Source organism: Eumetopias jubatus, unplaced genomic scaffold, assembly GCF_037043125.1.
Source record: "Eumetopias jubatus isolate StellerSeaLion01/CBP00866 unplaced genomic scaffold, mEumJub1_p1.0 scaffold_3, whole genome shotgun sequence".
NCBI lineage: Eukaryota > Metazoa > Chordata > Mammalia > Carnivora > Otariidae > Eumetopias > Eumetopias jubatus.
In genome coordinates this window covers 80,043,631-80,056,094 of record NW_028274809.1, presented here as the reverse complement: position 1 = coordinate 80,056,094, position 12,464 = coordinate 80,043,631, and the positions used below count along the sequence as shown (strand labels likewise).

General features: G+C 37.7%; 1 pseudogene; it reads right to left on the bottom strand.

The window, feature by feature from the left end:
• Positions 1–9,012: 9,012 nt before the first annotated feature.
• On the bottom strand, positions 9,013–9,272 carry LOC148164711 (ATP synthase F(0) complex subunit f, mitochondrial pseudogene; annotated as a pseudogene).
• Between the last annotated feature and the right edge of the window lie 3,192 nt (positions 9,273–12,464).

Genomic DNA, 12,464 nt, shown 5'->3' with positions numbered 1-12,464 from the left:
GGTTTTCAAAACCTAGGTTTATATTAGTTTTCTTTCTTTTCTTTCTTTCATCATCAACTTATAACAATGGGAAAACAGAAGATAAGTAATAATTTGCTCAATGTTAGAGTAATCCTTATTTTGTTTCCAAAATTATCTAACTGTATAATTTTTATTTCTTAGCTCACTTAACCCATGGAGATATTATTTCATGAACAGCTTTAAGGAAATTTAAGGAAGGTTTTAGAGTGAGTATAATTTCAAGGAACCATTTTAAGCATTTTGCATAGTGTGTAGGGTTTGAGAATGGCACATGAGCCACAAATTCAGACTTTGGACTTACTAAATATTTACTGTGACATAGGACAAACCCTGAAAGAAAATTCTTTCTATAATTAAATATAGATAAAGGCACTATGAAAGCAAGTGTATGAGTGCAATTGTGTGAAAGAAACTGAAGGACTCCTGTTTTGCCTTAGAAGGTAATGAGAGAACCCACTGATATAAATCTGTAGTCAGAAAATTTAAGACTGCCTCATTATTCAAAAAAAAAAACTGCCACATTATTCAACCTTCCATTTTCCTAGAATATTTTATTCCCTTTACCTGATCTGTAAATGTGGAATGAAGATGGAGTAGGGGCAAGTGCCAAGGAGGAGAGGTACTTGGGTTTCATTATTTCTAAGATTAATGATATTCTCTACTTTTGCTCTATACTAAATATATTACATCCTTTTTTAAAAAAAGAATATTTGGGGGAATGTAACATTCTAGTAAATAAGAGCTTTCTCTTCCTACATCCATGTGTACTAGTTAATATAGGCTAATGTCTATAACAAACAGCCCTGATGTTTGGATGATTTAATATAATAGAAGCTTGTCTTTCTTTTGTTTCATAGTCCAGTGTAGATCAATGTAGGGCTTTGCACTTGGGGACACTCGGGGACTCAGGCTCATTCCCTTATGTGCTTTTACCATCTTGTTCTTCTCTTCTTTCAGTTGCACATATGGGAAAGTTAGAGAACGTGGAGAAGGCATATCTCTACCTTTAACTACATTGTCCCAGAGGTGATGCATATCACTTCTATTTATATTTCATTGGCTGGAACTCAGTTCATTGATTCTGTCTAACCACAGGGTGGCTAGAAAATTTAGTCTGGTGGTGAGGCCAGAAGAAGAAATCTCTGTGCCACAATGTGCAATAATTTTCAAATAAATGTGAAGAAATAAAATGGGTTTAATGCTAAAAACAATATAAAATATATTTAATATTTGGATTCTTACAGTGCTTATTGTTATGAACACCAAGTCTGTCCATACCATAGATTCATTCATTTATTTATTCAACAAATATTTATGGAGTGCCTACTATGTGCCATTTTGCTAGACACTGGTATACAGTGGTGAGCCAGATAATCATAGTCCCTGCATTCATCAAGTTAACAGTTCAGTGGTAAAATTAATGATGATATACTAGTAGATGATTGTCATTCCCTAAGGGCATGGGGTGTTGTTTTTATTCAGAGTTGGGTTTCAGCAAAGTCCATCATTTTATACCCTTTGATATATTTTTAAAATGAAGATGCTTTTATTCATTCCTTTTATACTCCTACCAGGAAGATAGAAAAAAATGTTCTTATTTTGCAATTTGGGTCTCTCCTCCCACAAAACTACCTCCATGGTGAGTAACTCAAACTGTTGGGGCAGCCTAATAGAGGTTCTGGCAGAGAAGTGGTGAGAACAAAGCCTGTTTGGGAATGGACAGGTTGGCCTCTCACCCGGATAGGCTCTCAGAAACCTCATGTGGCCGGATCTGCCCTGGATACACGCAGCCACAAATTCTTTGGTGAGATCTTCTCAGCGAATGCCCCAGCATGAGAAAGGATTCAAGGGCATTTTTTTCCCCATAGCCTGTGACTGTGGTATATGATTTCATTGTCAGCACATGAAAGGCTATATATCAGGCCAGTTAAATACACAAGTTTGGAAGTATCCTAGTGATTCAAGTTATCTGGTGCTTTTTCTTTTTGGAAGCACACAGATATGAGAAGGCATCCTCATGGAATTAGTCATAAGGAAAAGATTGTCATTTCTCATAGACTCTGGCTCCCTGGAGCTGAGGAGATTGAGGGTGAAGGTGGGGACACCTGTCATCTTGAGTTCAAAATTAATCCAAGAGCTATAGGTCTCATTTGATGCTACTTGATCTCTCTAGAGGTCTTAGCAGCCTTGGGGGCAAAATTGAAATCTATGGAGATTGCTAGAGGATATTCTCCCCAGGACCAAATGAGAATCTAAATTTATAGTAATCCTTTAAAATAAAAAATAATCCCAAGGGACTTTGATCTCTCTCTCTCTCTCTCTCTCTCTCTCTCTCTCTCTCTCTCCCTCTCTCCCTCTCTCCCTCTCTCCCTCTCTCCCTCTCTCCCTCCCTCCCTCCCTGTACAATTGTAGCCACCTTGAAATTTAAAAATCTTGAATATTTCTTGAATATTAAGAATTCAATAACCCCAAATTTAGCTGATGTTCACAGCTAACACTGAGTTCAAGCAAAATAACCAAACCTTAGGGGGAAAAAACGCCTCTGCACAAATGACCTCAGAATGGTTGCTGATTCCCCTTTTTTCTAGAAGAGAAGCCAGAAGTGATTGAAACTGTCGTCAAACTATTAACATTTCATCATGAGCTTTGTCTTCCCTGACATGGGAAATATCATTTATGAAAAGAAGCCAGTCTCTAAGGAATGGGATAGACTGTCTGTGAAATATTAAAGATGATAAGACTATGTCTGATATTAATTGAAACATTTTTGAGATACATCTCATCTCAAGAGAAATAATTTCTTTGTCACTTCTAGAGTTGCAGCTCACTTTTATTACACTTATGGATACACACACACACACACACACACACACACACACACTATATTTATTTAAGTGGTGGAAATGGAAAACTCAGTACCTGGGGTATTTGAAAGATGTTTCCAGTAAAAAATTTAAATGTCTTAGATATTTCTTAGGTATTTTAGGGAAAATTAATCATGTGATAAAGTGTTTCATACTGTAATAATATAATGGTTGTCAACTTGAAACTACTTCTGTCAGAAATTAAATGATAAAACTTTTCCACTGGAATTTTTCTTTTGCCACAAGGGATTCCCCATTTTATATTTGTGAAGAGCAGCTCTTTTTTTAAAAATATATTTTATTTTATTATGTTATGTTAGTCACCATACATTACATCATTAGTTTTTGATGTAGTGTTCCATGGTTCATTGTTTGCATATAACACCCAGTGCTCCATCCAGTACGTGTAGAGCAGCTTTTTTTGAAATTTAAAGTCAAATTCAGAATAAAGCCCTTCTGAGAGTGAACAGACTAAATGTTATTTGGGATAAATATAGTTGCTGTTCTTGTTCAGACATAAAATATTAAAATGTATGTTTGCCCAATATTTCTGGGCTCCTGAAGTTGTGAGTCTTACTCAGATGATATAGACCATCATCATCATCATCAATTGGGCAATAAAAGAAAAAAAATAGAGGAGGGCAGTGAGAGGGCTTGTTATTTTTTGTGTTCTTAACTTTTTCTTTAGCAAAATTGACTCCTCTTTGGCTTCTTGAATGGTGTCTCATTTTTGGAGGCACTCATTTTATTATTTTAAGCTCATTTACAAAATTTTGTTACTTAGATAGCTTTTAGGGAGTTGTTTGTTATAATTATTCTTATTAGATAAGTATTTTTTGTGCCTCTTTAGAAGATAATTCATAGAGAAAGAATTCTGATATGTTCTGTGGTGTATGTATATATGTACGTAGTGTGTGTGTGTATTCATGATATCATGTGTGGGTAAAATCCAGAAAAAAAAATCTAGAAGTGGAAAATTTAACTTTTATTTATTGATGTTTAATATCTGCCAGGTGGATAACTAAATCTTCTGAATTTTAACTTTTCTATGTAAGTTAAAAGTATTTATCAAAGGTGATAGAACTTTTTCTCAAATGTTCCAATATGCAAGCTTTCTGCTTAGCTGGTTAGTCATCTGAAAATATAGTCAGGCATCTATAATAAACCCTGCTGGTAGGCCTGAATATGAAAGTTGTCCTTCCATGTGGCACCCTTGTGCCCTCAGATTCAGATAGGATTATCCATTTCCCTCTTGAAGGAGGCAATGCAGTGGGGCCTGGAAATAATGGTGAAGACTTGGTTTTGAGAATTGCATCAACAATTTTAGAAAATTCATTTATTATCTTGATTTTTGGTCACTTAATCTATTTTTAGTCTTCTCATAAACCATGGTTAATGATAACCCACTTTTCTCAGGAAAAAATGAAAATAAAGGTGGTAAAACTACTTTCTTATAAAGTTCTCAAGAGATGCTAGGTGTTATTTTTTGTTTTGGAATTTAAAATCACATGTTCCATTTGCCCGGTTCTTCAGTTCCTATTTATTCACTCAGCAGAGATATATTGATACAAGTGTCAGATCCTGAGCAGGTACTGGGGTATAGTGGTGACTTCCTACTTAGAGATAATAGTCCAGTGGGAAATCTGACTTTAAAGAGAATACTAACAAGTATATAATCATGCCTGGTCATAAACGCTGGAGTAGAAGAGTACTTGTTTTTAGGAGAGGGTATAGTGGAGATTTAATTTGGATTGTAGGCCAGGGAATGCCTGTTTGAAGAATTGATAACCCATTTGATATTAGATTATAAGGAAAATCTGGGCAGGTAAAGAGCAGGTTAATAGGTCTTCGAGAAGAGGGAATAGCATATGCTGTTACTGTAGGTAGAAAGAAGTCTAGCATCCTGAAGGAATTGAGTGATGGCCAGTATGGCTGTAGGGTAGTGAATTGGGGGTGGGGTGGGGCTGAATGATGGAGGATAAGGCTGGAAGGGCAGGCATGGACTAGACCACAATAATGTTTTGGGATTTATTTTAAATTTGGATGGTAGGCCATGAAATTGTCTGGAGTCAGTGAGTGGCATGAGCTGATTTGATTAAAGAGTATAAACCCAAAATAATAAGCCATCTCATTAGCCACGCATGTAATACCTTTATCCAATAATTCTTATAATAATATAGGTAGTCATCATCATAAACATTGAAGCAATTTATAAAAATACACAAAGGAAGGCAAAATTCATTGTGGATCCCATCATTCAGAGAAGATCACTCTTAACATTTAGACAAACTTTCTTTCACACCATATGCACACATGTTTACAGTTTTTTGTTCAGATAAACTATATTGTTTTTTTTCTCCATTGATTTTAATAAACACTCAATATATTGTGGTCATTTTTCTATACCAGCAGTAATGTGCATCAATATGCTTGATGGATGCTTAGTTGTCCATTCTGGTGAATTATACTAATTGGCTTAATCAATTCCCTATTGATGAGTTTTAACTGTTTCTGATTTTTTGCTAACATACTGATGTGGTAGAGCAATCCTTATTCATCTTCATATGTAGATATATTTCTTGTATGTGATTATCTCATTAAATTAAATGTTGTAAAGGGAAAATGCTAGGTTAAAGAATTTGTACATTTTATGTTTTTGTGTATATTGCCAGTCATCTGCAGTTTACCTTAGAGAATCATGTAAGAAGAATCAGAATTTTTTTCCCTAAATCAATAGCCAGTTGTCTTATTCACTGAAAAAATAGGATGGGCAACACAAACACCAGTTTTACTCTTTGCAAACTTAAGATTGGTTTTTCTCACTCTATCTATGTACCTGTCCATTTCTCTTAATGGACTATAAACTCCTTTTAATGGTAGTAATGTCTGCTTTGGGCCATGCCAACTTCCTGTCCCAGTTTGCCTATTTACTAGCTTCAAGACCAAAGGCAATAAACAGTTACAGTGGCTGTAATTTGTCTGTAAAATACTTTAGGAAGGACAATAAATGTGTGAGTGTAAATTAGTTTTAATCCATGCCTAGTTAACATTGAAGTATCCTAATCCAGATTACATACCTGGAGGGTGCTTCGTTAGCATTTGAAAGACTCTAATCAGGACTTCACTTTCTGAAGGCTGTGGGTACAAACCTTCAGCTACTGCCATCTCAATCTTTATTTGAGGGTTTTCAATGAATATAAGAACTGCTGGAAATTATATTTCATTGGTGAAATGTGCAATGTACCAGATATGCAATTTATTTGTACCAAACAGTACACACTTGCTTTCTTTGTACCATACAGTAACCTAGAATGAGATCATGGGGGAGAAGTCCCACAGTCATTCAGATATTTACTAGGGAGAATCTGCCAGTTGTACAAGCCAGTTCCTACTAGGAATGCTTTGTAGGTCACATTTTTTCACTCTTTTTGTTCAGCCAGGGGACTTCTAGTGGCTTATAACTACTGGGCCCCTTTGGGCAGCCTCTGGGCTGCATTGAGGTTAGTCACAAAACTTTGACCATGCCCCTACTCTTCTCAAAATACTAAACTCACACCAAAAATAATAGCAGGTAGTGAAAATATTACTACGGTTTTTCGTGGGGAGATGCAGAGATTGCCAGATCACAAAGCTTAAGAAACTTAACTTTATACTTCTTTGTTCTCTCTCCCCATTCTCATCCTATCACCCCTCAAGTTTTCCATTTACTATTTCTTTTCTTTCAATTTTCCCACTTTTATAAGGCTTTTAAAGTCCCATTTATTTATAGCCCACACCCTTGCAGCACAACAAAATTATTGCTCATATATGCCCCTTGGCACTATAGAGCTTTTCTTGTTATAGAGGGGGAGATTGGATCCATTCCATTTATAAACTCTGAGGATGGTGCATTCCTCACCCAGGGCGTGTTTTCCCTAGAATTCTGCTTCGTGACTGCTTGGCCCACCACAATGCTCACTTATGTTGCCTCCACATATCTCTGAGCAACTAAAAAGCCTTTTAGCCGTGTTGAAACAGAGTAAGGCTTTTTACCCCTGTACTGCAGGGGTGAGTCCCAGGGATAGGAAGTATTTCCCAGAGCATATCTGAGTCTGCATTTCATTTCCTTTAGAGTGGTGTCAGCAAATAATACCAAGTGTGAAAAAGACATTCTGGATCATGTTTACAGGGCCCTTGGATGTACTTACTGTTTTAGAAGTCTAAGCTTAACTATTGTTAAAATCTTTTGATTAGCACGCAGAGGCCATGCCATGTTAGGCCTGCCCTAGTGCTGGTCTATAAAGAGCTGACCGAGAGCTCCGAATGTTCCCTCTGTGACTCCTGTTGTATGCTTTAACACTTCAGCTTCCACGTTTCACATGCATACTGTTCACAGTAAGTTTTCAATGCTTCTCATACAGTGCCTTATGGTTTGCATTTTAATTATGATCACTACATTTTTTGACCACTTCGGTTATTTTTGATCCTCTTAATCCTTCAAGGTGAATAGTATATAACATGAAGAGGCAGTATTGTCTAGTGGTAAGGCTATAGGGAGAGATAACTGATTTGATCACTAGCCAACTCTGTACCTTTTGGTAATTACAGACCCCTTCTAGATCTTAGTTGCCTCACTTGCAAAATGAGTACAACAACAATACTTATAGGATGGCTGTGAAATACAGATGAGAGAATATATATGAATGTCTGGTAAGTAATTTAATAAATATTAGTTATCCTTCTCATCGTCCAAGATTATAGAGTTTGAAAGAGGAGAACCTGGGATTCAAAACTAGACTTAACTTTAAAGTTTATGAATGATTATGTTTTTTTCCTTTAATTTTTTATTGTTATGTTAATCACCATACATTACATCATTAGTTTTTGATGTAGTGTTCCATGAGTCATTGTGCATAACACCCAGTGCTCCATGCAGAACATGCCCTCTTTAATACCCATCACCAGGCTAACCCATCCCCCCAACCCCTCCCCTCTAGAACCCTCAGTTTGTTTTTCAGAGTCCAACGTCTCTCATGGTTCATCTCCTCCCCGATTTACTCCCCTTCATTCTTCCCCTCCTGCTATCTTCTTTTTTTTTCTTAACATATATTGCATTATTTGTTTCAGAGGTACAGATCTGTGATTCAACAGTCTTGCACAATTCATAGCGTTCACCATAGCACATACCCTCCCCAATGTCTATCACCCAGACACCCCCTCCCTCCTACCTCCCACCACTCCAGCAACCCTCAGTTTGTTTCCTGAGATTAAGAATTCCTCGTATCAGTGAGGTCATATGATACATGTCTTTCTCTGATTGACTTATTTCACTCAGCATAACACCCTCCAGTTCCATCCACGTCATTGCAAATGGCAGGATCTCATTCCTTTTGATGGCTACATAATATTCCATTGTGTATATATACCACCTCTTCTTTATCCATTCATCTGTCGATGGACATCTTGGCTCTTTCCACAGTTTGGCTATTTTGGACATTGCTGCTATAAACATTGGGGTGCACATACCTCTTCGGATCCCTACATTTGTATCCACTATCACCACTGCTATTCAACATAGTATTAGAAGTCCTAGCCACAGCAATCAGACAACAAAAAGACATCAAAGGCATCCAGATCAGCAAAGAGGGAGTCAAACTCTCACTCTTTGCAGATGATATGATACTGTATGTGGAAAACCCAAAAGACTCCACCCCAAAACTGCTAGAACTCATACAGGAATTCAGTAAAGTGGCAGGATATAAAATCAATGCACAGAAATCAGTGGCATTCCTATACACCAACAACAAGACAGAAGAGAGAGAAATTAAGGAGTCAATCCCATTTACAATTGCACCCAAAACCATAAGATACCTAGGAATAAATCTAACCAAAGAGGCAAAGGATCTGTATTGAGAATGATTATGTTTTTTAAAAAAGGTAACAGGTAATCAGGGCTCACATTTATACTGAGTTCTAAAAATACTTGTTCAGGACTGTTCTGAGTACTTATACATATTAACTGCCTTTTTTTTTCCTTGTACAAGTCATCCTTTATTGGGTGTTAATTCTCAGGATATGAAAGGATTCAAGGGTGCCAGGGAAAGGTCATGGTCAGGAACACAGAATGTGCCTCCAAAGTGGACCCACTTCAGTGGTACTTGTGTAGCCCTTCATGTTTGAGTTCCTTGTAACTACAACAGTAGCTGCCAGCACCATAGAAATCCCAGCAATGTCCCCTTTCTTCACATTGACATGCTTGTTGTAATACAAGTAGTAACCTCTTTGAAACAGTCCAGCAGTGCCTTTAGGGGCAAAATCCTGCATTAGTATCCATCTTGGCAGATGTCCTAGTTGGACATTCAGGAGCTTCTTTGCCTTCCCTGGTATGGATGATGCCATCTTGGAGCCCTGGGTGTCCCATATTAACTTCTTTTATAGTCATGTCAACCCTACCTATGATACTATTACCATTATCCACATTTGAAGATAGAGAAACTGAGGGCCAGAGAGGTTAAGATGCCTGGTGACAATAGTGAACCCACCATCTGCAGGTTCTTAGCCTTTATGCAGTGCTATCAATTACTGTGTACCCCTTCTCTGAACGTTCTTCCCATTCTGTGCCCTGACACTTTATTGTTCAGAAGTTTCTCCTAAGTATTTATGGCTACAATCCAGTGTAGTGAAGGTTCCAGTGTGAGAGTCTAAGCCAAATAAGCAAAGCTGGTGGGGAGAGTGTGCCAGGATCCTCTCGGCAAGTAGAAAGAAAAGACCTCGAATGGCCAGAGGAATGTTGAAATGTTGAAAAAGAAAAATAAAGCTGGCAGCACCCCTATGTTTATAGCAGCAATGTCCACAATAGCCAAACTGTGGAAAGAGCCAAGATGTTCATCAACAGATGAATGGATAAAGAAGATGTGGTATATATACACAATGGAATATTATGCAGCCATCAAAAGGAATGAGATCTTGCCATTTGCAACGACATGGATGGAACTGGAGTGTTATGCTGAGCAAAATAAGTCAATTAGAGAAAGACATGTATCATATGACCTCACTGATATGAGGAATTCTTAATCTCAGGAAACAAACTGAGGGTTGCTGGAGTGATGGGGGATGGGAGGGTTGGGGTGTCTGGGTGATAGACATTGGGGAGGGTATGTGCTATGGTGAGCGCTGTGAATTGTGCAAGACTGTTGAATCACAGATCTGTACCTCTGAAACAATTAATACATTATATGTTAAAAAAAAAAGAAGATAGCAGGAGGGGAAGAATGAAGGGGGGGAATAGGAGGGGGAGATGAACCATGAGAGACGATGGACTCTGAAAAACAAGCTGAGGGTTCTGGGGGGGGTGGGAGGATGGGTTAGCCTAGTGATGGGTATTAAAGAGGGCACGTTCTGCGTGGAGCACTGGGTGTTATATGCAAACAATGACTCATGGAACACTACATCAAAAACTAATGATGTAATGTATGGTGATTAAAATAACATAATAATAATAATAAAAAAAGAATTCATCCTCCTGTTGAAAGGAATGATGGGGAATTCATGGGACATGTGTTTGCTCCAAAGCTGATTACCTTCAGGAAACAACAATTTTGAGTACAGTTATGGGTCAGGTAACCAGATTACTCTCTGACTTAGCTTCAGAGCTAATGCCTAACTGGGAAGTAGGAGCCATAAAAAACAGTAATAATTCTCATTTATTATGGCTCCATATGAATTATTTATGACAATTATTTTAAGTAGGTATTATGTGTATGCCCACTTTTCAGATGAGAAATCTGAAGAACAGAGAAAATATGTGCTTGTTATCATCACAAAGCTGGTAATAATGGAGTGAGGGTGTAAATCCCGCCACAGAGACTCTAGGGCTCACTTCGCTTCTGTGGATGTGATCTTGGTCCAGTGAAGCTACACAGACCATGGCAGGAGGCACTGAAGCAGCCACACCTCAAGGGATGCTGCTTTTCTAAGCAACACCCCAGGGAATTTTCTGAAAGAGCCAGGATTTGACATGGAAGTGGGGAAGTTTTGCACACTCTTGACGTTTTATCAGTAAGAGAAGTAACTCGATAGATAAAGTGATGTCACTGCTCCTCTTCTGTCCCAAGAGAGTGTGGCATGAGGAAACACTCACTGGAGAAGAAATGATGGAGTCAGAATCTCCAAGTGGAAGATCACACATTTGTTTCTCTGTATGGCCGAGAAAGCCATGGCATCAATAAATGAAGTGCTTTGAGGAATGCATGTTCTTGTAATTTGTTCTAATTTGAGTGAGAATAATTTTCTGAGAGTAGAAAAGCCGTAACAGAATTTCTGCTACCCTCTGTAAATGGGAAATGGTAAAATTCAGTCATGTGGCTGGAGGATCATGTTCTTTTCTCAGGACTCTATTCTGACTTAAGTGAGGGTACTGCTTAATTATTAAGATAATGTCAGACCAGGGGCACCTGGGTGGTTCAGTCGTTAAGCATCTGCCTTCGGCTCCGGTCATGATCCTAATATCATGAGATCGAGCCCCACTTTGGGCTCCCTGCTCAGCAGGAAGCCTGCTTCTCCCTCTCCCACTCCCCCCTGCTTATGTTCATGCTCTCACTGTCACTCTCTCTGTCAAATAAAAAAAAAAAAAGAAAATGTCAGACCAAGAAGTCAGCCAGCCCTAGCATGGCCATTAATAATTCTATCAGAAAGACTTGAAATCATTTGCTCCTTGTGATTTCACATCAAATAAACCTTTGCCCACCAGGTGTTTTAAATAGTATAGTTTAGCTCCAGGACTTACATACAATGTTTTCTTTATGCTAAATTAGTTTGCTTAAGAAAGGTCTCCAAGATAGGTAAAGTGAAAAGCATTTCTCCTAAGAATCAAACCAACCCAAACATTTAAAACCCAATAAAACTGTATTTGGCTAAGAGAGTGAATGGGATCTCATTATTCTAGTGAAAGTTTAGTTTGTATTTTATTTCATTTAGCTTCGTCTTTCTGTGAGTCATAAATAAGAAATGCCAGGTAATAAATACACTGTACAAAATGCATTTTAATAATCCTAAAGGGTTTCATTACTCTGGCTATAATCTGGAAATGTAAATTATAGCTGATACAATAGCCTTTATTTATTGACTTCAGAGGTTTAGGTTTTGCTGCTATAAATGCTATAGGATTATGCTATTTACAGAATAAATTAATTTGGTGTGGTTGAATGGAATTTCCTTGCTTTTGAATATCTAGAAAATAGTATCAGAATCTTCAAGGGATATATCATGATATATAATATTGTATGGTTTTTAATTTTTTTGAAAATGAAAACAATCCATACTTCAAGGTAATCGGAAAGTTACCCAAGAGAAACCAAACAGCTGTTTTCCATAATGCAGGTAAATTCCAGTCATGGGAAAATCTTTGTGACTGCCTGAGCTGTTGGAAAAGTCTTGTGCATGGAACAGGCCTGGGACTAGCAGAAAAATCCATTATGTAATCTGTGCCCAATCCATTTTTCTTTTTTTGTTTTGTTTTCTGTTATCCGTATTTCCCTTCCATTCCAATGAATCTAGAATTTCAGATAGTTAGTGCTCCCTGCAGGAATAAACTATACCCCT